We start from the raw sequence: 26281 nt of genomic DNA on the forward strand, positions 1-26281 counted from the left end.
TTGCAAATCAGTACACAAGGCTAACTCCTCATTCTCTTTCTTAAGATGCTTATTAATGGCAACTTCCATTCCATCTTTTCCATCAAGTTCAAAAACTTCCTGTGTTAAAGAATCAATCACATCAATTGAATAAACAGGATTATCATCATCAGTGACATCATAAATATTAAACTTAACAATTTCACCATCAAATTCCATGGTACGTGTGCCACTATGAACATCTATCTTAGTCTTGGATGTCTTTAAAAATGGTATTCCTAACAAAATAGGAGTAGTTTGATCACCATTCTCCATATCAAGTACATAGAAATCAGCAAGGGAAATCAAATCATTAACTTGCACAAGAACATCCTTAACTACACCCTTAGGATAGGCAATAGATCTATAAGCCAGTTGAATCACAACACCAGTTTTATTCAAAGGTCCAAGTTTCAAAGAAACATATATAGAATATGGCATGACATTGATAGAAGCTCCTAAATCTAGCATGGCCTTCTCAAGTTGAGTGTTACTTATTGCACAAGGGATAGTAAACATACCTGGATCTTTGCACTTTGTAGGGAGTTTTCTTTGAATAACTGCAAAAACATTCTCCCCTACTCTCACCTTCTCACATCCTTTAAGTTTCTGTTTCCTCTTAATTGTACACAGTTCTTTCAGGAATTTAGCATAACGAGGTACTTGTTTAATGGCATCTAAAAGTGGAATATTTACCTCGCATCTACGAACAGTCTCATATAAATCTTTAATTTTCTCACCTTCTCTTGAGTCTGCTAAAGCCTAAGGAAAAGGAGGTACTGGTTTATACCCAGAAAGAGGTGGAAACTTACGCTTAGGTACCTCATCGTCATTGGGAACATTCTTGTCTGCAACGACATTTTACTCCTTTTCTTGCTTCAACGATGCAGGGGTTGCCTTTATTGGAATCTCAACCTCTTTACCACTTCTCAAAATGATTGCACTTGCATTTCTCTTGGATTTACTATCGTTTGAGAGGGTAATTTCCCTAAACTTTGCACCTCTAGCCGACTAATTGCAGTTGCCATCTGGCCCATCTGATTTTCCAAACTTTGAATATTGGCCCTCGCCTTTTGTTGAAATTGTTTCGTCTCCTGTTGAAATTGCAAAGTATTAGTGGCAAGAGACTTAACAATATCTTCTAAAGACATACTAGAATTAGAAGTTTGGCTCAGTTGTTGTCTAGGGGGGTATGGCTACTTATATTGCTGGCAAATTGGGCAGTTTTGAGTCGTGGGTTGATTTACTTGTGGATTCCCGTAGCTAAGATTGGGGTGATCCTTCCATCACGAGTTATACGTGCTTGAATAAGGATCATACTTCCTTTGCGGTTGTCTAGGAAAACCACCTGCCATATTCACTTGCTCAATGGGCTCCTCTTGAAGAGTTGGGCACATATCGGTTGGATGTCTTACTATCGAACAAATCCCACAAGCCTTCACCATTTGCATATTACCAACAACCATTTGTCAAACAAGAGAAGTTAGGCTTGCAATTTGTTGTTCAAGGGAGGAAATATTTACCTCATTAACATGCTTAGATGGAGGGTCAAGCCTAGTGCTAAATTGTTGAGAATTGGCTGCCATATTTGCAATCAAGTTTCTTGCAGCCTCGAGAGTTTTATCCACCAAAGCTCCTCCACTAGCTGCATCAATCATGCTCCTATCAATGGGTAGAAGGCCCTCATAGAAATATTGGATAAGTAGCTGCTCACTAATTTGATGATGGGGGCAACTTGTATATAATTTCTTGAAACGTTCCCAATATTCATGTAGGGACTCTTCGTTGTGCTGCCTTACACCACAAATTTATTTTCGAATGTTGGCTGCCCTTGAAGCTAGGAAATATTTTTCCAAAAACAACTTCTTCATCTCATTCCATGTTTTAATACCCCTGGAGGGTAGATAATAGAGTCAATCCTTAGCTGAATCCTTCAAAGAAAACGGAAAGGCTCTTAATTTAATTTGATCTTCAGTCACCCCCGTGGGCTTCATACTTGTGCACACCACATGCAACTTCTTTAGATGCTTGTGAGGATCTTCACTTGCAAGGCCATGAAAAGTGGGCAAGAGATGTATTAGTACAAATTTTAATTCAAAAGTAGTAGTAGCATCTAAAGTAGGGAATGTTATGCATAAAGGTTGTTGATTCAAATTAGGGGCAGCAAGCTCTTTCAAAGTTTGATTTCTAGCCATGACTTCCTCCTCTTCTAAATCAGAGTCACTAGCAGACAAGGAATCAAGAGATAGATCATGCTTTTCAGAACTTCTCCTAACTTTCCTCTTTAACCTGCGCAAAGTTCTCATTATTTCTGGGTCATATTGCAAAACACCTTGATTAGAAGATCCAGTTACAGTCATAAACAATTAGGGAAACTCTAATAAACCATGAAAAAAATCAGGAAAAATCTAGAGTAATGAAAACAAATAAAAATTCTACGCTAAAACATAAAAAACGCCCAAAAACCCTAGAAAACAGTGGAATTTGGCCTCGAGAGGGTGGGCTAGTAATCTAAGGGATTAACTAGTCTTGCTCAAAACATCATTTACCTTCAAAAAACTATACTATTAAGACCTAGTTCTACCGTAATTTGAATTCTGCCAAAACCGTAACTATCAAAAACTAACGATTTTTTTTTTCTTTGAAAATTTCAAGAACAAAATACGGTTCACAAGAAGCAAAAAAAAAAAAAAAAAAAAAAAAAGACAACTAGAATCACTCCCCGACAACAGCGCCAAAATTTGGTGTGCTGTCCCAGGCAACCAAAAATAAAACCTATACTCCTAAAAATATATGTAGTAGTGCGAGTAAGGATTGTTCCCACAGAGAGTATCTAGCATAGTTTTATGCTATGTGAACAAGGAGGAGGTGGGGGGGGGGGGGGGGGGGTGGGGGGGGGGGGAGGGTTGAGTATAATGAAAACAATTTTAAGAAAAACAATTAAGGAACAATTCAAATTAAAATATCAAAATCAATCAAGAAAACAAACCTTGGTCCAAGTCAACATCCACCATTGGAATTTTACAACTAATCATCGATGCAAGTATATATCAATTCACACTTTGAATATTCACCGTCGGAACTATTTTTCCTATCTCTCCTTAGTCATAGTTAATTAGAAAACAAGCGATCTAATAAACCCTAACTACTAAACAACCCAAGACAAGCGCTAAAGGTTTAATCTAGTAGCAGCCTTAAGAATTAGAGAGATCGATGAAACTAAACAACAAAAACACAAGCGGTTGCATTTAATTTAGTCGAGCATTCTTCCTAAGATCTAATAATTTTTGACACAGCAAATCATTAAATCTTGGTTGCTTCACAAGTGAGAGAGATCAAACAATTACAGATTTGATATCTAACCTAGCAGTAGATTGCAACAAATAATAAAGTAGGCCTCCTAGTAATTAAACGAGACAATCATAAAAATAAGCACAAAAGAACATCTGATATTCAAAGCATAAATCAAACAATAAAAACAAATTAGATCTTACAGTTTTATTGATTCCGCGGCTTCAGTTTCCTTCGACCAAGTATAAAAATTTAGCCATGCAAGGCCATGATGAAAACTCAAAGAAAATCAGAGAAAAGGGGAGAGAGAGGTGTGTATGTGCCTAATTCTGATTTCTTCTCCCCCTTTTACACGTTAATTCCCCCTTTCCCAAGCCTACAAAATCTCCTAAAAATATTCTCAATAATAATATCCAAATCTAACTAATTAAGGAAAAATATTAAAAATAAAACATGTAAGGTTGAATTTATTCAACCATCTAATTGGCTTTATTCCGTGCCAAATTTGCTTGTAATTCAGCATTTAGTAACCCTGTATTTAGGTGGGTTTGTTGTAAGGGTAGTGAGTGAGATAGAGTGAAGTTTGCTCAAGAGTGTGCAAGAAAACAGAGTGTCGCGGCTGGGACTCGCGGGTGGACTCGCGGCTGCAAGCCGCCAGAAGATGCACACGTGCCAAGCATGCTGGAAGATGAACAGTCATGCTAGCTGGAGCACTACAGGACAAAACAGGACAACTGGCCATACGGTTAACTCGCGACTGGATCTCGCGACTTAGTCAAGCCGCGAGGTCAAGCCGCGAGCCACCCCTGTTTTGTAAAATCCTGACGTTTCACATTCCTCTCCAATCTAGTATAAATACCCCTTTAACCCACGATTGAAAGAGAGCTTCCAGAGAGAATTTTGAGAGAGAAACCCTAAAGAAAAACCAGATTGCTTCATCCACAATCTATACCTTAGAGTCTCTTCAAATTCCCTTACTCTCTTCCTCTCCATTGTCAAATCCTTGAGAGGTATTATACCAAACCTGGTTCTCACCATTATCATCTCTGTGAGACAGTCGTTTGGAGTTCTGGGAAGCAGTTAGGAAGGAGCCAATCTTCATTGGTTGATGCTACGGTCTAGTAGCGGAATCCGGGAAGCTAGAAAAGAAAAAGGTTCGGCGCAACCTCGTTGGAGCAAGAAGCTTGGAAGGCTTAGGTGCACTGGGTAGATTAGGCTTGGAGGGTCTATTGCTGTCCTTGTATCCCAACTGTATTTTCTAGTGGATTGATTACCGCTTGGAGGGCGGCGGAGAGGTTTTTCGCCGAGGTCTTCGGTTTCCTCTTCGATAACACATCGGGTGTTATCTTTGTGTTTGCATCTTCCTTCCTCTCTATCTTTGCCTTTATTTTATCTGCTGTGGTTTCATGTTGTTATGGCTTAGATAGTTGTTTAACCAATTTCATATTATAGCATGTGTTAAGTTTCCGCACACTAGTTGTTTGACATATTGCTTGAGTTGGTTAAGTTGTTTTTGGGGGTCTAAACGTTCAAAGGTGTTTTTGTACACGTTTTTGAACTTTCAAAACAAAGTCCTAATATAATTAGGAAAGTGGTGTATTTCAGCTGGAAAATTCATGCATCAGATCTAGAGGCTTCCAAAAATAAACCACATCAAATATGCGTATTAGAATTTCAGGGAGAGGAACATTCCACAACGTTAGTAGTGCAGGTGCAGCAAATTCAAGCCCGATTTCGACCTTGATGCGACTCGTATCTCTCAAAACTCAAAACATGAAAGTTGTAGAGCTTTGTCTTGGCATTCCATATCATCTCAATCGGAGCTTGGATGAGAGAGTTATGCCCAAATTACGAATCGATGTCAAAGTTGTCCAGAATCTCCCAATTAGCTACGTTTTGCACTTAACGCCTCCATTTGCATCCTAAATCAAATATAAGAATAATGAGTACATTTAGGCACCAAATAAATAAAAAGACTAAACATTAAGGGAGAAAAATATGACAATTTGCATTCTTATCAACTTCACCTTATGGGTAGGTTTACTCACCTAGTAGATTTTCCCACTGGTATGGAAGGGTTTAGGGCCTTGTATCACATTCCCAGGGACGTTTCCTAGCGTTACTACTCTTCGGGTGAGTGGCTTACCCACAGAAACGAAGGGGAGGTTGTCATTCCCATGATTTCCTTCATAGAAGGGAATGAGGCTTCTCATGGTTAGTGTAATTAGGGACTTCTGATCGCCTATAAGCTATACCCCCACCAATTCGTGCCCAACCTGTTTAGGGTCCTAGGTAGTGTAGACGCTCTTAACAAGCAAATAGGGTTGAACCTTACCTGGCACGACGTCATTTGGATGTACAAGTGCCATTTTCTTGCAGACTTGAGCTATTACCTTAAGTCTAGGTCTTCTGTCGTTAGGGTCGTCTTGTGTCTCTCCAAATCCAACAAGGGCATGAAAGATGACTTTCTAATTGCCTTAGGTGAATGGCATGACAGTCTTCATTGCCCAACCTGAGAGGGAGTACTAGGGACTTAGTTTTATGGTCCCCTCCCCCCCACCTTTTTTTGTTCCTTTAGCACTTTGTTTTCTTTTGACCGAGGGTTCATCTTTCTAACCATGATTTTGCTTCTTGGTTGTTATTGCAAATAAAAGACACGTGTCTCCCAACCTCATCAACCTCGTCAATGTTGTAGATCTCAACAGGGTGCTGAAAGCAGAGGTGTTTGTGAGCGAGGATAGACAACTAAGAGCTATCTACCTCATCTTCAACTTCAAGCCCTTGTCTGACAAGTTTTAGGACTTGGGCCATGCAATCAGAGTAGGTGATCCTCAGCTGGCTCGGATAGACATCTCGGTGCCTGGGTTCCTAGCCCGAGAAGACATTGTGCAAGTTGAACTGCCTTCTCGTCGTTCTCCCCGTGAAGCAATGGTTCTAAGAGAAGAGACATCCTCTTTGCACCTGTCATTCGATGCAGAGATAGACCAGTTCCATCTTGAGGAAGAGAGAGAGGAGCAAGGAGATCCTGTGATCCAGGTCTTGAATTCAGAAGACAAGCCTGACAAGTCTTCGGGCGTTTGTACTCCCAGGTTCGTGTTATGCACATAAACACAGTTTAGAAGAAGAAGAAGAGGAAATGTTTTTGGATAGGAAGAGAGGTTTGCATGAGCTCCTCGCGGATAGGGCCAAGGGGTCGTGCTCAAGGACACCTCGAGGTCTCAGCCTCCTCTTCCTCTTCCCCCTCCCCCTTCTCCAATTAACCCATTTGCTCCCACCAACCTAAAGAAGATGAAGAAGAAGAAGGAGGTGGCTAAGGAGGGGAGTTGGTCCCTTAAAAGGAAGGGGTTCCCCCAAAGTAGCAAAAAATGGTCAAAGGCAAGGGGAGGGCCTCCTCAATTGAAAGTAAGGAGGATCAGAGCGTGGTCGAGGTACGCCCTTAGAATCCAGTATGGGACCCTCAACTGGAGCTGGATGGGGCAGCCATACCATGAAACTCCACCATCAGGGAGTTCCAGAAAGGGCATGCTCATTACCTTGCCGAAGCCCTGGAGCAGCCCCTCCTGTTGCTGAAGGATATGGCTACATTAAGAAATGTGAAGTAGCTAGACCTCTTTCTGTCCCTAAAGAGGGACCTGGCCTTGGTTAGTTTCTCGACATGCCTTATTAACATCATGTTAGGTCACCTTTCTCTTATTTAATAACGTACTTGACTATTGTTTCTGTGCAGGCCATCCAGGAGGTATTCATAGCCGGGGAGTGAATGAAGGATGCCTGGAATGAGGCTAGGGTCGAGGCCAACTTTCATGCCGAGACCAGTAAGGCCTTTGGTGCAACTAAGCAGAAGTACCAGAAGCTTATTATGAAGCTGACCGCTGAGGAGAGAGGGTGGAAGAGTGTTGAGGCCGGCCTGAAGAATGCCTAGGACCAAGCTGAGAAGCAGCACAAAAAGATCCATTATGCTGAGATAGAGTTGGCCACAGCCAAACAGAAGGTCTTGGATCTGAAGGCAGAATTGGAGAAGGCCAAGGAGGCTGCTCGGGCGACTAAGGAAGTTGCGGAGGGCTCGAAGCAAAAATCCTACATCCTTGGGGTGCAGGAGACTGAGGTTCGTCTAGCAGAGGAGTTGGCTGAGGTCTGCAGGGATTACTACCAGGAGGTGTAGATAGAGGCAATCAACCTTGCTGGAGTTCCTGCTGCTTCAAAGTAGAGGAAGGCTGAAAATATCTACTACCCCCCAGACATCCGTGAAGCTCCAACAGCACTTCTGGCCCTAGAGCAGATGCTACCCCTAAGCCAACCGCATTTGAGTGGCCCTCTACCACCCAGGTTTCTCTTCCTCCTCCTGAGGTCTCCAAAGGGCCTGGCAAAGCTAATGACCAAGGCTAGGGGGCAGAGGTGACCAAGGGTAAGGGGGTTGGCCAGGGTGGTTCTTGGCTAGAGGATAAGGACAAAGGTAAGGAGGCCAACCCCTTGCCAAAGATATTGACTTTTGTTCTATGGAAAGTGAACCTTTGTTTCTCTCCTTTTCGCAATATTTATTTCTAATTGGCTGTGTTAGTTGTTCTGTCTTTTGCTAAGAGGTCAGATTAATGAAGCTTCTAAGGGTGAAAACCCATGTGTTGACAAAAAGCTAACAGTAATGGGTTGTTATTAAATCAAGTAAACTAAGCCCAAATAAATAGTGAGAAAAATAACTAAGTGTTGGTACTAAAATTTGTATAATAGAACACTTAGTAGAGACAAGCATGTTTGAGGTCTCTCATTTTAAGAGTACCTTATAAATGTGCCTTCAGAATCCTTTACCCAAAACCCAAGGTGAGTCCTCGTTTTCTCATGATGATGAATATGCTGATGAATCACCTTCCATGCATGTATTCCACAAAAAATATGCTAATGTAGATTCACTCCCCTCCTAGCGAATGCATCAACAAATCTAATAACTTCCTAGAAGCAGTGCTCATTTTATGATGAGGGATTTGCTTTAACTAGGGTTAGATTGATGTATTTTGTGGTCCAAAGCTAAAAATTTAAGTAGGACATTTTTCTTATAGTATTTAAATATCAATTAAATAAAATCTGTTAATTTTTAATATAATTTTTCAATTTAAAATCTATTATTCTTGCTTTTTAAGATACAAAATTACTACCTATACTTTTGTATTTAAATTTCATAACATTTTATTTTTAATTGATAATATGGCTAATTCACTTATTCTTTCTTGTGATATAGTAGATTTTAAATAAGATTTTATCAATTTTAATTTTGAAAAACTTATTTCGATACTATAACAAGTATTGTTAGTAATATTCAGTGAGCAATATGTGCATTTGTAAAAGAATCCAATTTTCTTTAAAGTATAATTACCAAAAAAAAAAAAAAAAAAATCAATTTCATACCCTAAACCAGCACAAGTAAAAACTAATCTACAAAGTTTAATCTAATTTTATATTATACAGATATTTAGGTTTGATTAAAATCTTTATATATTGGGAAAGAAAAACTATCAATAAAAATAAATGAAGATACTTATAAATAGAGAATAAAAATAAATGAAGACTAAAGAAAATAAAGGTAAACTTATATAAAGTTTCTTATGTGCAATACACTAGATTCTCCTATTGAATTTAAACACAAGGTTGCATTGACCGATAAGACACAAATAATGTTATTTTTTAAGCATAATTTTTTTTTTCATGATTAAATTCGAACACTTGGTTATGTTTGAATTCAATTGCATAGTTTTCAAATCCGGACCATTCAATGAACCGTAAAAGAGAGACGTTTAAGATTTTTTAAGTTAGACCGAGGTCGAACTGTAATGACATCATAATTAATTTAATAATTATTTAAAATATAAATAAATATATTAAATTAGTACAAAATAGAAAAATAAACTAAAATAGTCCAATTAAAACTATAAATCCATATTTTAGCTATGTTTAATATACCCATCTCAAGCCCAAATATGAAATATCTACCCAATAATAATAATAACCATTTTTTTATAAAAAGAAAATTAAAAGCAACAATTTGTACCAGCACAAGTGGACATAAAAGGATGATACGATGTATCATCATATCATTTGGGTCTCAAAACTTTGTAAGAAATAATGTAATTGTCTTTCCAATTTTCATATTCCAATGCCCACATGACTAGCTTACAAACCTAAAAAAGCACTACAAACAAAAGTGAATTAAATTATAGGAAGAGAGAGAAAAAAACAATACACACAAAAGCAAATGAAATTAAAGGCCCACCGCAATAGGTAATGGTGCACTGCACTACATGGTGAAGTGAAGTTTGCAGTTTTTATTTTTAAATTTTTTTTTATTATTATTTTTAATTTTTTACATTTAAAAAAGAAGAAGTTTTTCAAAATAAAATTAAATCTTATCTATGATCTATTATGTTTAAAAAAAAAAAAAAAACTTGAGTAGATTAGTCATGTTATTAAATGAAAATAAGATGTAGCAAAACATAAATATAAAAAATTAATTTATAATTTTGCATTTCAAATATTAAAGAAAAATATATTTTAAATAAAAAATATAATATATAAAATTAATAAATATTATTTAATTAGTATAAATATATAAAATATATCATTTAAATTTTTTTTTTTTAAGAAGAAACTTGTAACTTTATTCAATAGAAGAAGAAGAAATTAAATTATGAGATAAAGTGTGCTTTAAGAAGTACTAACTTTTCTCAATCTAAGTTACAAAATTATCAATGCCTTGAACATGTTTTACCAGTAGGTGTGAGCTAGGTATTTTCCATCTCGTGCAACATGAGAAATTTGTGCTTGTCTGAACTTGTGCAATATTGACTGAATACCATATACAGCAGCTGCTATAGAAACAAGGGCAGGTGAATTAAGTAAGGGAATTAACCACAATCAGTGAATCACGCCTCATGCATGTATTCCACAAAATTTTGTCGATGCAAATTCACTCCCCTCCTAACTAATGCATCAACACATCTATTGGCTTCCCATTTATGATGAGGGATTTGCCTTATTTAATATTAATTAAATAAATTTTGTTAAATTTTAATATAAGAGATATGGAATTATTAACTAAAATTTTGTATTCAAGTTTCGTAACATTTTCTTTTCAATTCATAACAATATAGTTAATCCACTTAATTTTTCTTGTGATATTGTTGATCTTAAATAGAATTTTATCAATTTAATTTTGAAAAACTTATTTTGACACTATAACAAGTATTATTAGTAATATTTAGGAAGCAATACTTATATTTGTAAAAGAATCCAACTTTTTATAAAGTACAATTACAATTGTATTAAATAATAGAATCATCTTGTCAAGAGTCTTGTAGCATAATTAGTTGGTACATTCTAGTATTTCCAAGATATTTATGGTTCAAATCCTTCATCTTCCACCTATCAATGTATGAAAGAGAAAAAAGGAAAAAAAAAATCTCCATACCCCAAACCTACACAAGTAAAAACTAATCTAGCTACAAAATATAACCTAATTTTATATTTTAGATTTCTATTTTTTTGGTAATATATTTTAAATTATACAAATATTTAGGTTTGATACTAAAATATTTATTATTTGAAAAAAAAATCAATAAAAATAAATGAAGATATTTATAATATAGAGAAAATTTTTTGATAACATAATATAGAGAATAAAAACAAATGAAGACTAAACTCAATCAATTAAAAAAAAAAAAAGAAGAAGATAAAACTTATAAACAGTATTCTTTTTTGCAGTACAGTAGGTTCTCCAATTGAATTTAAACACTCGGTTGAATTGATCGATATAATAAAAATAATTTTATTTAATGGAAATATTAGATCAATTTTAACTAGTAAGGTGGTATTTATTTTTCCCACTATATTTTACACATTTTTATATACACTCTTAAAATTCATTGAAATTTTTATATAAAATTATGATTTTATTGCATCTTGTTTAAGAGAGTTTCAATTTATGACGTTCGCTTTTAATGATAATTTTTTATCATTAAACCAAAACACCAATCAGTTTTTGGTGTAGATAAAGATTGAACCCCATATTTCTTATTCAACTATCAGAAATTTTACCAATTAAACTAACTGAATCCCACTTAATACATTTTAAGAGTGTGTGAACGTGTAGAATATGGTGTTTCTAGTATTTTCACTATTTTGACTATTATCCCCAACTGGACACGTGCTTTGGAAAATATGCCTTGGAAAATTGTTAGCCTTGACTGATTTTAAATAAGTGAGATTTATGGACGTGCTTTGGAAAATTAGAAACGTACTCATTTTCTTGTATAAATAGGCCCTTAACACTCCCTTTCTTTCTGTATTGTATCAAATCATTCATCTCATTTATGAGCAATTGTTGAGACTTCAGATTGTCATTCTTCTCTTTGTTTGCCTTTCCTTTTCTCTACTCTCTCTTAGAAATCTCTTCAAACACCTACAGTTTCTCACAGTCATCACACAGTTCCAACGCCTCTCTCTCTCTCTCCTCTTGCCACAATTCTCCCCAAACCGTGGTGAGGACTAATCCTCTCTAATGAATCCGGTCCGCCTCAATCTGATCTAAAGAGCACCATGATGACTGCTGTTCATACGCTAAAGCCTAACTCTTTGGCCCATTCTCTACAAATTCATTGTATCAGACTCTCAGGTCTAAGGTCTCATTCATTTTGGGCTTGGCCTGAAAACATGACCCTACAGTTCACATCTTCAAAAAGAGATAGATCTTAAAACAAACAAAACAAGTAAGCCAACAAAGTAGCAAGTTTTATTGATTTTCTTAAGTGCACATGTTCATGTTGCATTTAAAATAATAGTAAGACAAGTACAAGTCTTCTCCTGATGATTGCTCTTTACCTTTAAGCTAAGATACCGATCAATTTTTTGAGTTGACAAGAATCAATCTCTAAATCTCTTTATCATTAATAGATGAAGTTTAAAGATTAATCTTCCAACAAAGAAATTTAGACCTTAGATTACTGCTATAAAAAATAATCTTATTTTTTAAGCTGGTGCGATTAGAAATTTCTTCCTCTTAACCCCTAACATCATCCATAGTCCATTGTCTATTTCTATTAATTTTATATAATCGCCCCTCTTCATATTAGAAAGAAAAATAAAATAAACACCCATTCAAGTATTAATGCCTTTTTTTTCTTTTAGTATTTAATTTTTCCTCATATTATAATTCATTAATTTAATATTTTCTTTGTCTAATTAAATTTAGAACATCTAATGACTACTTTAAATATTATAAAATTTGTTGTCAAAATATTTTTTTATAATATTTTTTTTCAAAAAATATTAGCATTAATTTAAATAAAGAAAAAAAGAAAAGGAACCTAGCATCACTAAAAGGAAGGGAAAGATGTTAAAACCAAAAATCTATAAGTTAGAGGACTCAAGACTCAGGGTAATTTGACAGCCTTGGCCCTTGTCTTGTGTAACGTGTTGTAGGCAATTGGCAAGCATAGGAGCTAGGCTAGCTAGCTCTTATTGGTACTTTTGATGATTTTTTTTTTTTTTTCGCTTGGTGGTACGTTTGATGAATTAAATAGTCATTCCTTATAGTATATTAATTATTAGTTTTGATACTTTATGCTTTATGCACCTAGTATCAGAACGTAATTAAAATATTTTTTTAGCGAATTTTTTTAACGGGTCGGGTCGGGTTGACCCACACAAAAAAACTGGGTCAGGTCACGGGTCAACTCATTTTTGTTATGAGTAAAAAAAAAGGTTCGTGTCAGGTATTTTTCGGGTCGGGTTAGGTCAGAAAATTTTGACTCGTATTGCCATGTCTACGGTGACCATTTGGATTGTGTCTCTACCTGTGCGTTTGCGTTTTCCTTCATTTTATTATTATTATTATTATTATTATTATTAAGAAGCGTTCCATCATGTGAGATGTTGTTTGTTAGTGGGTCCCGTACATTGTGCATAGGGCCCACTAAAATTTCCACTGAAATGTGTTTGCCAGTGGGTCCTATACACTGTTTATGGGACCTACAAACCTCTTTTTTCAACAAAACTTTCATTAAAAATGGATCCCACGACATTATTCACACATTTAAAAATTATTTTGCTACATTGTTTTCAATTTTTCGTTTTCAATTTTCAACAAAATAAGCAGTATCCAAACGGACCCTAAGTATGCGTTTGGATTGGAGTTTCACCAGCTGTGTTTGCGTTTGCGTTTCTTTTTTCTTTTTTATGCATGCATTTCAACTTTTAGGAGACAATATACACTGTTCAGTAAGTCTCGTACACTGTTCACAAGACTCACAAGTACTTTATTCAGGAAAAAAAAAATTAAAAATGGGTCTCACGACACTATTCATATATTTAAAAACTATTTTATTACGGTGTTTTTAGTTTTCAGTAAAATAAACGGTATCCAAATGGATCCTGAATTTACAATATTTTAATAGTTTAAGCTTTTTGAAACAATTGGTAATATAAGATAAACAGCTTGTGTGCAACCAATATAAATATAAATAACAGCTTGTGTGCAACAAATATAAATATAAATTGGTACAAAGGCTTGAGAAAGGGAACACGGTATTTATAGAATGGTTAATAAAATAAAGTTGGGCCTAATCTCATAAGTTTAACATTTTGAGTTAAGTAATATTCTTATATGTTATATTAAGTGCTTAATTGGAGGCTCCTCGAGGTGTTCCTCTCCCCAAAAATTTGAAAGGATTAATCCTATGGAATTTGGTGCAATTCAATCCTTTGCTATTGGATGCAAGTTGCATGAGGAAGTTTTTCAAATCTTCAAATTTTGATAAATTCTAAATATTCATAAGTCAAGTTGCTTAGAGGTCTTATTTGCTTTTGTTTTGCTCATTATGCTTAAATGGTTCGATTATTTACCATTAAGTGTTCTTAACCTGTCGCTTTGTTAAGAACCATTTTCAATATGATTTTTCATTTTTTTTGCAATCAAGATTTTTCTTACATAAACTGTATAAAGCTTTTGTTTAAATTTTGATCTCTCTCTCTCTCTCTCTCTCCTACAATTATTAATTAGAACTTTCGTACAACCTACACTTGTGCTTATAATCAACTCTTTTGTCTTCTATAGTATCTGGTATTTTTGGAACTACAGAAACTGCTCAAAGACAAATCTCTATTGGAATGGGAATGGTAGCTGGATCAACTGTTTTACTTCTTACAATAATATGGGGATCGTGTGTTGTTGCTGGGAAGTGCGACCTCGTTGGTTCAGTTGCACAAGATGCACAGGATACAAAAGGGTTTAATTTAACTGGTACGTACTTGAAATGTTTTTTTTTTCATTAATTATTAATCTCTCAAACTACTTATTGTTTATGTGTGTATAAAGTTCAAAGAGTTGGCCTTGTTAGTCTTCTTTCTTTTTCTCTTTTTCTTTTTTTCTTTTTGGTACTTGAAACATTAAAAAAAAAAAAAATAGTATTTCTTTTTATTCGGTATCGAGTGGGAATGAGAATCCCACACCTAGCCTTTTAATTGATATGAAACTGTGAGAAATATAAGGAAATGTTTGATAAACCATCCAAAACATCAGGACTCTCTCTCTCTCTCTCTCATGAAGACATTGTGTAATCATTTGCCATAGAAGAAGTCAAGATATTTAGTTAGAGCATCCACATTCATAGATGCTATAATTTTAGATATTTGACTTCATTAAAAGCTATTTGATATTTTTCACCTTCTTACTTTATAAAACATTTATAGTCAATGCTTTTATTTTAATTTTCAACATAATAAAATAACATAAATAACACAATAAAATAATATATCTACTATAATGAACAATTCATTTATTCATTATTTATTTATCTATTCTTTTGTGTCTCTCTTTTTCCCTCTTTTTCAATCCATAGCCAATCCTCACATCAGATCAGAAAACACTGCCCACAACCAGTAAGCTTCAAGGACAGAGAAAGCATAATCAATGGTTTGACAAACAAAATCAATTATGAACACAACTATTCCCAATCAATACTTTACTTAAACGCCATAAACACATACATAAAACACCAAAAACGCAAGAACCCACAGCTCTTGAAGTAACCTTGTAAACAAAATACCCCCAAAAATTTCATCAATTGCACCAAAATACCCACAAATTGGAAAACACAAGCCCACTGCCACAGACATAAACACAAGCCCACTACGCACAACGATGGTTGATCGTACAGAGAGCTTCGATGAGGATGATGGATGAATTAGTAAGTCGGTAGGTGATGGTGCGTGGGTTGACAATGATGAATTGGGTTGGCAGTGAGAAGAATGATGGATGAGGGACGAGCGGACTGGGCTTTGAAGTTGGGTGATGGTGCGTGGGTTGGCGATGGATGAACAGTGCGTGAGTTTCGGCGATGGTGCGTGAACTTCGATGGCGGTGGTAAGGAGAATGATGAATCAACAGAGATGAGAGTCTGATGAGAAGGATGAGAGAGAGGTGAGAGTTTGATTTGTTTTGAGAAAGGGAAGGAGTGAAACGGCGAAGGAAAAAAGATAAAGAAAAAAAGAAATAATATTTCAATGTGAGGAGGAAATAAAATAGGGGGTTGTGCATAGAGGTGTCAATGTTCGATCCAACCCGCAAACACGACACGAACCCATTACAGGTTTTTTTGGGTTAGGGTTAGGCCTTAATGGGTTTGGGTCATAAATGGGTCAACTCGAAAACGATACGATAAGAAATGTGTTATAAGCGGGTCAACCCGCGTAACCCGCAATAAACACGTTTGACATGCCAATTTAATTGTGTCAACCCGAAATAACCCACTTAACACAATCCGTTTAACTCGTATAACAAATAAATATTTATTTTATTTTAGATTTGTCAAATACCTTTTATATCCAACATATATTTTAAATTTAAAAAGAAAAGTAAGTGATTACAAAATTTACAAGGGATATAATTGGAAATTGAAACTTTACAGACCCTAGAACTACTAATACTTTTTTCTTTTCTTTTTTTGGCATAGAACTTGTACAAATGAAATTGGATGAGCTTGTGGAAGATGTTATGAATTTGGACATCAACAAAGAATCTATGGATGATAATCATGGTTATAGTCAGGATTAGTCTATTGTTTGCTCAAATTCTTTCAATATTGATACTTAGCATTTGGCGAGTTCCAAGTATATTATATTTTTGTTGAACTATGTTATTTTATTTTTGTTAAACTTTGTTATTTTGAATTTGGGTTGAAGTGTATGCACTTCTTTTGGAGTGTAAAGAACTTATTTCTAGATGAATTTTATATTTTTGTTGAACTATATTATTTTGAATGAGGGTTGAAGACTTGAAGTGTATACACTGCTTTTTGGGGTATAAAAAAAAATTATTTCTAGACGGATGTTATATTTAATATTATACAGGTTAAAATGGGTTGTGTTACATTCGTGTCAACTCAACACGACTCGTTTATTAAGCGTGTTAAATGGGTTGGGTCAGGTCAACCCGCCTTATTAACAGGTCGAGTTAGGGTTGAAGGATCATGACACGATTATTAAATGGGTCGGGTTAGGGTTGAGCCATATAGTCGAATACCCCTACCTCGACACGACACGAACCCGACACGCTAACCCGAATTGACACCCCTAGTTGTGCACTGTAATTGAGTAATTAAAAATTTTACGTATACCACCGCTAATGTTGCACTCTTTTTGTATATAGTGGTGTTAAAAATAGTAATTTAACTTTTTAACACAACCAATACTAATGTTCTTAAGGGGGCAAAATCTAAGCAAAAAACATACACATAATAATTTTTTGTTAAATTTGTTGGGCTAATGATTTATGGATGGTGGTTGTTGGGTTGATTTATGGAGTTGTTTGGGTTGACATGTGAAGGGAGGACCAAGTTTTATTTTCCTTAGGTTTAATTCAAATTTGACCCTAATATATCTACAAGATTAGGGTGGCCATGATTTGTGCCCTTTGTTATGTAAACTTTTTTTTCTTTGGCGTAATAACACCTTAAGAATAGTGGTTTTCATATTAATGTCATTTCCTTCAAGATTGAGTTATTAATTTTAAAGATTAAATTCTGTAAGGATGTAATCCAATTTCAATATGTCATATCATCATATTAATTATTAAAGAAAAAACACAATCACTCTAATATTAGCCTCTAAGCACGCACGTTTCTCGTGCTTAGAGGCTCTTCTATTTTTTGGGATAAATGTTAATAATTTCCAATAGTAATTGTAATTTCTTTTTTGAAAGTGTGTTTGAAAGTGGTGTAGTGATATAAAAAAATGACAAAGTTTAGTTACAAAATTGGTTGTATCCTTAGGTTATAACGTATTTAATATCTTTTTATTGAAGGTGAATTTTGACAAATTCACCACTGGATTACATATTCTTCTTATATCTTTTATACTAGCAAAATTTCTAGGAAATTAAAGATCAATAGCTATGTCATCAATAAATTGTTTAAATTGCAACTTTTTTGTAATTTGAAATTATGCATAAAATATAAGCTTATAGATTATATATTAAATAATATCTGATTGACATAAAATTTGACATGTTTATTAAAAATGTAAAGAACATAGAATTTAACGGTTAAATTTTCAAAATATGTAGATATATTTATTTTATTGAGTAAGATTGTAGTCTTAGGTTACAACTAATTTTGTAGTCTTAGGCTACAATTAATTTTGTAGCTAAATTTTGTCCATAAAAAAAGTTTGGTAAGAAAAATGAGATAAACTTAAGGGGAAAGAATGCTAAATTTTAGGAGTTTTTTTAGTTTTTTTTTTATATAAATTTTAAATTAGGAGTGTTTTACTGTTATTTGGATAAAAAGGGAATTAAAAATTTTTCCATAAAAAAAATGCTAAATTTTAGGGAATAAAAAATGAAAGTGATGCAAAAAAAAAAATCCTAAAATTTAAGAATTCTCTTCTTGAATTCAAAATAAAGTTTGTTATTTGACAGTTATGACTCTATTTTTAAGAGAAGTTATTTTTCATTAATGAGAATATTTTTGAATCATATATAGGTCCAATTCAAAGAGAAAAATCTTCTTATAGATAGTATAGTATAGATCATTATCAAATTTTGATTTATAATTTTAATGATTCGTATATTTCTTAACAAAAATTCGAAAAGTACATCTAGGCATGCATGCCTTGTGCTCTGCAAAATGAAACAAAAAGGCATGCTTGAGGTTGTGCTTCATTATTGAAGCTTTGTTTTAACAAAGGAAAGTGCTTAGACCTTAGGACTTGACCTTTGACCCTTAAGCGCACTTAAGCACACTTGCATATTTTTATTTGAACAATTAACCATTTCGACATATGATTGATTACAAATCAACTATTCTGTTAAGAGTTTTTCCGCAAAGTCTAACATATGATTCATCGCATGACATTAGCATGAGTTTTGCTATATTATCTATAATTTTAAAATGACGCTATTACTTTTCTTTCTTCTGTATAACAAAAAAGTTAGAAATAAAGCATAGTTTTGAAGCATTCAAAAGTTTGTTTATTCCTGCTAGTTTGCCTGCATTTCAGCTGTGAAGATTCTCTCTCTCTCATCTTTGCCAAACACTTGTTTGGTTTTTAATTTATTATTTTTATTTATTTATAATTTGTTATGTTTATTAACTTAGATCATGTTGGGTAACAATGTCATTTTCTAATCATTGACGATACCACAAAAATAACGTTATGATATGATTATATTTGTTAGGATTTTTTTTTTTTTAAAGTTTTATAAGGGTACTATATATTAGGATGGATGGTATCATACGTGGGACCCATTTAACATGTCATCTTCTAAGTGTGTTCCATTCTGATTTTTGAGATAAGTTAGTCGTGGTAGGTTAACTTACTATGCTAGACCACTGAATCATTTGCATATATGTCCTGCAGTGTGAAATGTTTTGTAACTGTATAATTAAATGGTTCACAAGGATTCATAACCGAATTAAATCTCACATTTTTGCAGAATCTGGCATTAATACTGATATCTGGACTAGCTATGCTGCAAGGCTGATGTTCATATCTGTCATCCGACTTTTAATTGTTCATATACCACAAATTCTCAATTCAATTTTATGGAGGCACATAGCAGTCATGATTGGGCTTATTGCCTCTCTTCTTCTATTGGTTTCTTATAGCACTTACCAGGTAAGTGTGCCTATAATTATGTTGTCTTCGCTGGTTGGTTAATGGTAATCCAGTTCTATTTCTCTCACCAACATTTTTTTATTCTCTTGAGTGATCTTGAGTGATCAAATTTTTCTAATCATGTGGAAATTTGGGAAAAAATTTTCAACTTGATTTTTCAGATTTTGTTATTAAATCTGTATTGTAGCTGGTTCCAGTTCATGTTGTGTAATATCCCTGATAAGCAAGTTATTCTACCAATGTTTGGATTGTTAAAGTTAGACATATTATGTCTCAAGTGAACCAAATCAATTGTAGACCCATAGACTTGTAGAATAAGTATATTAACATTGGATTAGTCAATGATTAGTCTAGGGTCCTCTAGTATATAAACACAATATTAGATTCATTAAATAGAAGAGCTAGTAGACTCTATCTAAGACTTTTTACTGTAGATGTAAGCTAATAGGCTAAACTATGTCAACCTTTATATTTGCTCTCTCCTTCATACTTCCACTCATCACTCAATCACCAACAATCACCCAATTTTAATAGTTAAAAATTACTGGTTTTTCTATTGATACTAGTGTGTGTTTGGTAACTGATTAAAAGCTAGTTTTTTGTTTAAATTATCTACTGTTTGTAAATCTCACACTATTTCTTTTCAAATTTATTTCAAATAATTTAAATTTCAGCATTTGGAAATAAGTTAGCTTTTAACTTTGTCTTGCAAATAAACTATGAAAAATAAGAAATTCCCAAACAAACAATATTTGATCAGTAATGTGAAATAAATCAAATGATTGGGGTAGGCAGGAGTTGAACTTAGGCCTTTCAAGAGGCATAAGGACATTCTCGATCATTAAGATATTTTCCTTTCTTAGCCAAAAAGATGAATTTTTTTTAGATTATTGGCTCAGTTTACTAAATAAAATATATTTCTTTCTGGTGGAGGGAATTGAACACTGGCTTCTTAAGAGGCTTAGGGCCCGTTTGGTTATAGAGTTCAAAAATTGTTGTTTAAAAAGATGTGAAAATTGTAGTTTAAAAAGTATTATTGAAATATATGTTTTTAGTGTTTATAAAACAAAAAAATGTGTTTGGTATCATGGTTTAAATAACATGTTTCAGTGTTCAAAAATATAAAATATGTGTTTGGTATGTATGTGTTAGATGGTAAAAAAAAGCTGAGCAAAGTACAAAATAAATATTTTTTAAATCAGCAAAGTACAAAATAAATATAAAATATTTTTTAAATGCTGCTGGGTTGCTGTCTTTGTGGGTGAGAGAGTAGACAATTCTTTCAAAAAGCTGACCGGTGCATGGGCCCATAATATTGTTCAACCTAATTACAAAAGTGCTACTCAACACTAGTTTTTGTTGTTAAAAATCAGTCCGAAGGTGATTTCAAAAACCATTGTTTTAAACATATGTTTTGAACAATATTTTTCAAACACCCCTGTTCCGGAATGGTCCACCAAATGTTTTTTTTTTTTTTTTTTGAAAAATAGTGTTCAGTGTTTAAACACTGAACACTATGTATTGAAATCAGTGACCAAACACCCTCTTCAAAATGCCAAAAGGTAGTTGTACTCTAACCTTTTAAGACGCTTAACAATGCTAAACCTCTTAGGAGAAAAGCTCACAAAACTAATAATTTAAGACTATTTGTGTTTTAATATTTTTTTTAAAACATAATTATAGCGGCCGATCAACAGTCAGACTAATGACTTTAACAAGTACCGATTCAACATCAGTGCAGATTTAATGACTAAGATTTTAAAAGCTAAGATTTGGCAGCCCCTAAACATAGATTCTGATTGTGAAGTTTTGACAATTTACTTTATGTCTTATAATTGTTTGGTTAAGTAAATTTGAAGGAGAGGAGAGGATAGGGCTTTTATTAAGAATAATTCCAGGTCTACCTCAAACGAAGTATTTTTAATTTCCGAGGTAGCTTAGGCATCTTTTGCGGTTTGAATGTCAGAAATTCTTTCCATATTGATCGTTTACTTTCTGATAGAGAAAGTTAAAAATATTGTGCAGGTCCTTCAGCCTCTGATCCAAAGAAGAAAAATTGAGTATGTGAAGTACAAACATGTTATTTTAGGATCATCTAAGAAAACATTCCCTGGGAAGGCTGCTCAGGAAGAATGGCGAACCTGATACAGAGATCATTCAAAAGTAAGTTTTTATTATTATTTTTTTTAAATTAACAAAAAATTGTTCTTTGATTTTTATGTTTCCGTATTTGATGAAATTTTTGTTGGATATTATGGCAGGGTGTTTCATATAATTGACACAAATCATGATAGACATATTTCAGATAGTGAATTGAGAGCATTCATTATTGGAATTCAGTTTGAAGAGTTCGACCTGGATCACAATGCTGTTGTAAATAAAATAAGGAATTATTTTGATACATCGGGTAATTCTTGTATTGATGAGGTCGAGTTTGTCACTGGCATTTCAAGATGGCTAAATCAGGCTGCTGCTCGTGATGCCGGTCCTTACTTAATGACTTATACAAGGTAAAAATTGTGCTGTTTCATATTCATATTTTCAAATCAACAGATGCTTATATGAATTCTTGGAAAATCTTAAACAGGAAATAAAGAGAGAGCATGATCTGTTGGATGTGGGTGGGACTGGGAGTGTTAAAGTAGAGGCTGTTGAGAAATCCAAATGGGCCTCCATCGAGGCAGTGCTATTGTTGTTGCTGGGAACTATAATTGCTGCTGCTTTTGCTGATCCCTTGGTAGATACTATTGATAACTTCGCTGATGCCACTAGTATTCCTGATTTTTTCGTCTCTTTCATTGTGTTGCCTTTGACTACTAGCTCTAGGGACACTGTGTCAGCAATTAGATTAGTTAGCCAGTACAAGCGAAAAACAGCCTCATTGTCATTTTCTGAGGTTTGTTTCTCATTCCCAACTCTTTGTATCTATGTTATATTTAGTGCTTACTCCCTAGAGTTGATCATGCACAGATAAAATACAAAATGGCAAGATATGTACGTATTAAATTGTGATATTGGTGTGTCGTAGCTATAGTCCCGAGATTTTAAATTGCTCTTGCGAAACAATAGTTAGGATAGTATTGGATCATTTTTTGATATATGGATTTTTAAATTTAAATTAATTTGGGCACTTCTTTCTCTTACAAGAATAGTAGGGTGAGGTCGTGGATTCTAAATCTGTTGGTGCATGTGTAGCTTCCAACTAAAAAAAAAAGTGTCAATTACCTCTGGTGGCTTTAAGATTTCACTGGTGGGTAGAACCAGTGATGGAGGCCCCCTACCTATCCTTGGTATTCAAGTAACACCAAGCACTTGAATTTAGACCATTAGCCTTATTTTACAACATTTTTATAAATAGTTGATATGTCAAATTTTTATTGGTTCTTATTTGGGTTGACTACTAACATTATGTTTTTAAATTATCACTTACCCCATCAGCATTTTTTTTAAAAACTTGTATAATAATTGGTAACTTTAGCATTTTTCATGTGATATTATACCTCCGTTGTAGCTTCACTTCAATAAAATTTGTGTTTATTACTTGCCCAAAGCATGGAAACAATGATGTGTATTAGTTATGCTTTATGCATTATAACAGAACTTGAGAGAAAAGAGATTTAGAAAATATCTATATTTCTGATTAATTAACCAAAAGATTACAAGTTTACAACTTTTTATATATAGTTATACGCTATATTAATAGAGGCTACCAAACTAAGCGAGAAATTAGCTACAGTCATACTGACCAACCAACATAAGAACTAACCAATCGCAGCCATACACCTGTACACTTTTTCACGTGACTGGCACATGCTTACATCATAGATTCATTTATTAAGTTATACGACATGCAGCAGAAACTTTAACAGCTTCTTAAGCTACAGTCGTTTATGCAGTAATACTAACTTCTTAACTCTTATGCAGTTCTTGTTTCTTGTTTGATTCTTCCTTCTTCTTTCTTTTTCTTTTTTTCTTTTTTTTTTTTTTTAATCTTTGATACATTAATTTGAAATTATTGATTTTTCTAGAGAAATTCAACTGCAAGTGTCATAAATCATTTATTTCTTGCTGCAGATATATGCGACGGTAACGATCCATAATGTCCTCTCTATCCCAGTCTTCTTGGCCCTGGTTTACATCAGGGGATTGACAAGGGATTTCTCATCTGAAGTGCTGGTTATTCTTATTGTTAGCATTGTGATGGGTTTATTGGGCAGCTTCCGCACCCATTTCCCTCTGTGGACATCTATACCAGCTATCCTACTTTACCCATTCTCCCTGGCCCTGATTTACGTTCTTCATTACTATTATGGCTGGTCATAGACTCACGGAGATCCCAAAATTGTGATTGGTGAGTACTTACATTTACTGTACGTAGAATCGGAGTTGTTTCTTTAAATCCGGTGTGCTTGTTTAGTTTGCTTAAAATAATGGATTATGTAATACAACTTGCATCCCCTTCTCTTAAAAGTTACCTTAACTTTTAAGTAGAGTTTGTGGTAAGGTTGTCCAAACCTCATTTTCTTTCCTGTGTGATTGTTTCTTAAAAATAAAAGGTGTGCTTGTTTAATGTAAAATACATTTCAATTTTGGTAAGACATCTAATTTATTATTTCAAGCATTTTTGACTTTTGAGCTCGCATACTATGGGCAATTTTTGTAGTTGTATAATTATTTTTTTCAAAATCTAGTATTTTTTTTTGGGGGGGGGGGGGGGGGGGGGGGGTGGGTGTTGGCAAAAAATGTATATTAAGTCCTTTAAGTTCTAAAATATATTTCAAGCTTCCAACTTTACTTTCATTCAATTGATTACTTTTAGTTCAAATATATTCAGTCCAAACTAATATTTTTATAATTAGAAATATTTTAAAAAATCTAAACTAATAATAGAGGTTTTTGGTAGAGACTAACAAAAGGTTTTGTTTGAGGTTTTTGGTAGAGACTAACAAAATGTTTTGTTTGAATAAAAATTTAAAATTTAAAGTAATCAATTAAATGACAAAAAGTTAGAAGCCTAAAATGAATTTTGGTTAAATTTAGAGGGTGCAATTAACATTTCTACCTTTTCTTCCTCCTCTTTTTCTTAGATATATATATATATATATATATATATATAATATACATATATATATATATATAACTATATATATATGTATATATACAATATATATACATATATATACATATAATATATATATATATACATATAATATTGTACGGCACCGAGCTCCCAAAGCCCATACTGGCCTTGGGCCCAGACCCATCTAGGCCCCGGGCCCAAGCCCATACCGGCCTTGGGCGCAGGCCCAGCAGAAAGTTCCAGTTACCTTATGCCCTTCTTGAAACTGCCTTAGAGTAAAAACAAGTTTTGGGTATTAAGTTCCCGGTAGAGCGCACGAGTCATATCCGGGAAGGTCATGATATGCACGGGAACGTGAGTTGCCGAACATAATCGGTGAAAATGGAACCAAGTTCCAAGATCATAAATGTTGCACCACCCTTTCACCTAAACAACCACTTTAACCAGATAATACTGGACCTTCAATAGCACTAACGGTGACTGTAATCATGATCTCCCCACTAACCTTGGCTATAAATAGAGGAAAGTTGGGAGAAGAAGGAGTTCAGAAAAATTGAGAGAAAATAGTCAAGGAGAGAGTATCAACTGAGTGTTGCTTTGAGTCCCTCTGCCGAGAACGACCCATTGTAGGAAATCCTTAAACCCACTACAAATAAATTGTGAGCCCAAGTAATCTAAGGCTCAGAATTCTTATACTTGGTTCTTACAATTGGCGCCCACCGTGGGGCTATCCTACGAAGCTGTGGTTCGAGTGAGACTCAAGCAAAAAAGATGTCTGAAGAGCGTTCAGGAGGGCACGTTCCGAGCAATTCCGCAGGATCTTCTCGGGGATCGACGTGGAGGGAGAGAAGGCAGAAGCGGCTGGAGGATAGGGAGCATCCAAGAGGAGAGGAAAGGTCCGGATTGGGAGAAGGATCGGCCCAGACACACCGGACGATTTCAAACGTTTCAGCACATCGGCAACATGATGATAGAGACCGGACGATTTCAAACGTTTCAGCACATCGGCAACATGATGATAGAGACCGGGAGCTGGAGCGGTTGCGCAGATTGGTAATGGACTTGGAGCTGGAAGCAAGGGGTCGGCGCCACGAAAGGAACCACAACCCCCAACCCAGGAGGAACCGTGGCGAGGAAGGTTCCAGCCGATCTGTTACACAACAACACCGAGACCGATCACGTTCTCAAGAGTCACGTCGTCACTCCCGGGAGACGCGTCGTAGACAGGACCGTTCCCGGTCGCATGGATATGATAACCAAGGGTCAGAGTCGCCAGAGGAGCGGCGGCCCCACAACGCCGCGATGGATGCCATGAGCAGGGCCTTGCGGATGGCAGCCCGGTCTCCATTCTCTGATGAGATTGAACGGGCACCCATGCCGAGCAGATTCACGCGTCCACCATTCAATTCCTATGAGGGGAGGACAGACCCCGTGGAGCATGTCAGTCATTACATCCACATGATGTCGTTGCATGCGCACAACGATGCATTGATGTGTAAAGTATTCCCCTCTAGTCTCGGCTCTACCGCACTGAGATGGTTCAATGGGTTGCGGAAAGGTTCTATACACAGCTTCGCCGAGCTGATTCAGGATTTCGGCAGCAGGTTCGTAACATGCAGCCGAGTGCAACAACCGGTCGACGCGTTGCTTTCCATGAAAATGAGGGTCGGGGAAACCCTTCGGAGTTATGCCAGCCGATACTGGGAACTCTACAATGAGATTGGTGGGGGAAACGAG

The 26281-nt window shown here is 34.9% G+C and overlaps 1 non-coding gene and 1 pseudogene across 1 annotated transcript; both read left to right on the forward strand.

Moving 5' to 3' along the window:
* The window catches only part of LOC126694939 (sodium/calcium exchanger NCL-like), a 41317-nt pseudogene extending 17241 nt beyond the window's left edge, over nucleotides 1–24076 (forward strand).
* LOC126698009 (small nucleolar RNA R71) lies at nucleotides 1735–1841 on the forward strand. The gene has a single exon (XR_007646371.1). It is a non-coding gene; the product is annotated as a small nucleolar RNA R71 (small nucleolar RNA).
* Nucleotides 24077–26281: the final 2205 nt, after the last annotated feature.

The sequence above is a fragment of the Quercus robur genome, chromosome 8 (assembly GCF_932294415.1).
Source record: "Quercus robur chromosome 8, dhQueRobu3.1, whole genome shotgun sequence".
Lineage (NCBI taxonomy): Eukaryota > Viridiplantae > Streptophyta > Magnoliopsida > Fagales > Fagaceae > Quercus > Quercus robur.